This window comes from Sinocyclocheilus rhinocerous, unplaced genomic scaffold (genome assembly GCF_001515625.1).
Source record: "Sinocyclocheilus rhinocerous isolate Xijiao unplaced genomic scaffold, SAMN03320098_v1.1 scaffold18627, whole genome shotgun sequence".
Lineage (NCBI taxonomy): Eukaryota > Metazoa > Chordata > Actinopteri > Cypriniformes > Cyprinidae > Sinocyclocheilus > Sinocyclocheilus rhinocerous.
In genome coordinates, this window is record NW_015626213.1 from 9,853 (window position 1) to 13,087 (window position 3,235).

General features: G+C 36.0%; 1 pseudogene; it reads left to right on the forward strand.

The window, feature by feature from the left end:
- Positions 1-400: 400 nt before the first annotated feature.
- LOC107711197 (protein NLRC3-like) lies at positions 401-2,620 on the forward strand (annotated as a pseudogene).
- The last annotated feature ends 615 nt before the right edge of the window (positions 2,621-3,235 follow it).

A 3,235-nucleotide genomic window follows, 5' to 3' on the forward strand; every position in this document is an offset into this window, starting at 1 on the left:
GCCACAAATAGAGTGCAAGTCTGTGGGAAACACCGCTTCTGTTATGAATATTATTCAATATTTTAATTTGAAATGAATGCTTTTATTAGAGTAGTTAATCGTTAGCATAAGCGCTCTAACGCTAATATAATGAGCATTAGAATGAAGTTTCTTTATTAACTATTTAATGCTCCTATAGCTTTTATTAGGGTAAAAAAAAACAATAAAGATTAAATATAAGAAAAATGCACATTACAAATGGGCTGTACGTTGTTGTAAATGAGAAACAGATGAGTCGTGCAGCAGTAACGTAACGATAACATAACATTTCAAGCAAAATGATCATATTTATTCAAGCATTTAACATTTATAAGTTAATTAAATGTCTGTAATGAACGGCACAAATTATAGATAGCCTATCATGAAGAAGGTTCTCTGTACCAATCGCGTACAGTAGGCTATAGTTGAGACAGTAGCCTATTCAACTCCCCATAAATAGTTCTATACTGCCACCTGTTGCCGCAGTTGTGTAATTTAGAGAACAACTCTTGTTATGTCGAGATCATGAGAAAAATAAGTCGTGATAACAAGAAAACAAGTTTTGTTATGTCGAGATCACAGGGAAATTAAGTCGTGATAATGAGAAAACAACTCTTGTTATGTCGTGATCACGAGAAAATTAAGTCGTGATAAGAAAAAAACTCTTGATATGTCGAGATCACAAGAAAACAAGAAGGAAAAAAATAATAATGCATGGCCACTTAGAACTTCCGTACTATTTTGTAGTTAAATGTCTCACATTATCACAACTTCAATAAAGCGTTTTACTGTTGCCTCTCTGTAACTTGTTTGACCTCATGTTCATATGTGGATGTAAGATTTGATTACATTTTATTGTTGCAATTTTTGTTTTTATTCTTTGATTTTAGGACCTTGAGTACAAAATAATTGTATTTCTGAAGACTGAGCTGGAAAAGTTTAAGAAAATTTTAAAAAAAGAGAACACACAATACTTTGTCCAGGACTTTATAGAGGACATGTGCGGTGTCAAAGAAGCAGCTCTTGATATCACACTTTACTTTCTAAAAAGTATGAAGCAAGATAAACTTGCAGACACTCTAAAAGGTAAGAGGCTCATGAGCATCTGTCATACTCTCACTTATAAAATAAGGAAATAAAAGTAGGATCAAGTGTTTTTGTTGTGTTTGTTTAGATATGCTGGTCTTCATTCATCAACGACAACTTAAATCGAACCTGGAGAAGAAGTATCAGTGTGTGTTTGAAGGAATTGCAAAGCATGGTGACTCAACACTTCTGAATAGCATCTACACAGATCTCTATATCACTCAGGGTTGTAGTGAACAGGTCAATAATGAACATGAGATTAGAAAGATTGAAGTTGCTGCCAGGCGTCATGAAACACAAGAGATACAGGTTGAATGCACAAAGATGTTTGAATCACCTGAACATGACAAGCAGATCAGAACTGTACTGACAAAAGGAGTTGCTGGCATCGGAAAATCAGTCTCTGTGCAGAAGTTTGTTCTGGATTGGGCCGAAGGAAAAGAAAATCAAGATATCAGCTTCATATTTCCTCTTCCATTCAGAGAGATGAACTTAAAAGAGAAAGAAAAACAAGGTTTGATGAGCCTTGTAAGTCAGTTTTTCCCAGAGACAAAAGGACTGAACCTTACAAGAAAAGATAAATTCAAAGTCCTTTTCATTCTTGATGGTTTGGATGAATGTCGTCTTCCTCTAAACTTTAAGGATAATGAGACGTGGTGTGACGTAGAATCAGGCCAAAGAAATCATTGATCATGTTAAACAATCAAAGAGTCTGTTTATCATGTGCCACATCCCAGTCTTCTGCTGGATTTCAGCCACTGTTCTCCAGAACATTTTGGAGGAGAAAATAAATAATGATCAGAAAAACAATCAGGCTGATGGAAACAATGTTTCCAAGGAAACAAATACTGAAGACACTCCTAAGACTCTGACACAAATGTACACACACTTTCTCCGATTTCAGATCCAGCAGAGCAGACGAAAGTATGATGGAGAATACACACCAGATGTTTCCTGGGATAAAGATGCCATCTTTTCACTGGGGAAACTGGCATTTGATCAGCTGGAAAGAAACAATGTGATCTTCTATGACACAGATCTGGAAGCCTGTGGTATTGACGTCTATAAGGCATCAGTGTACTCAGGCATGTGTACCCAGATCTTTAAGGAGGAAACAGGGATCGTTCTTGGTACCATGTACTGCTTCGTTCACTTGAGCATTCAAGAGTTTATTGCAGCCCTTTATGCACATCTGTTTCTAGACATCAACAAGAAATATGTGTTTGATCAAGACTCTACAGAACAGGAAAACAAAAGTGAATCCATGATTGATTTGCTCAAGACTGCAGTGGACAAGGCACTAGAGAGTGATAATGGACACCTGGATCTTTTTCTTCGATTCCTCCTTGGTTTGTCACTCCAGTCCAATCAGAGACTCTTACAGGGTCTGTTGACGCAGCAAAATAGAAATGAGCAGAGCAAAAAGGAAATAGTTCAGTACATCAAGCAGAAATTATGTTTTGTATGTCTTCCTTATGAGACCCAGTTCAGGTCTTCTCTACTAAGCAGTCTCTAATGAGCTGATGAGTTGACTCAGGTGTGTTAGATGAGGAAGACATACAAAATGTGCAGGGTTGCGGGGCCTCAAGGACAGGTTTGAAAACCCCTGATCTACATAAATTCTCTATATTAATTTATATATTAATGACATTTTCTACTTTTGTTTCATTTCGCTAATAACGTTATACAAATCATTTCAGTGAATTGACTTGGGAATTGTTGCTACACTCAAACTCTTGTGGTTCCCCCCATTCCTTTCAATCTTTTTGGGCTTTTTGGGCATGCACATAATAATAAATAAACCAGGGCCCATATTCACAAAACATCTTAAGGCTAAAAGTAGCTCATAACTTCCCGATTTAGGAGAAAATCTGAAAAATAATGGGCGTGTCAATACTAAATGTAGGACTCCTAAACAAATCACAACCTGCTGAGAAAAAGAAAGAAAAAAAAATACACAATACAAACCATCACAGAAATTCTAATAATTCTAATGACAAATAACATTACAAAAATTACAAACCACCAACTTTTAATCATTAAAAACATAAAAAAAATGGTTTCCTGTTGTGGTGTTTTGGGACATGTTCCATTAGGATTTAGTGGTTTTAACAAGCCAACAATAGAAGGT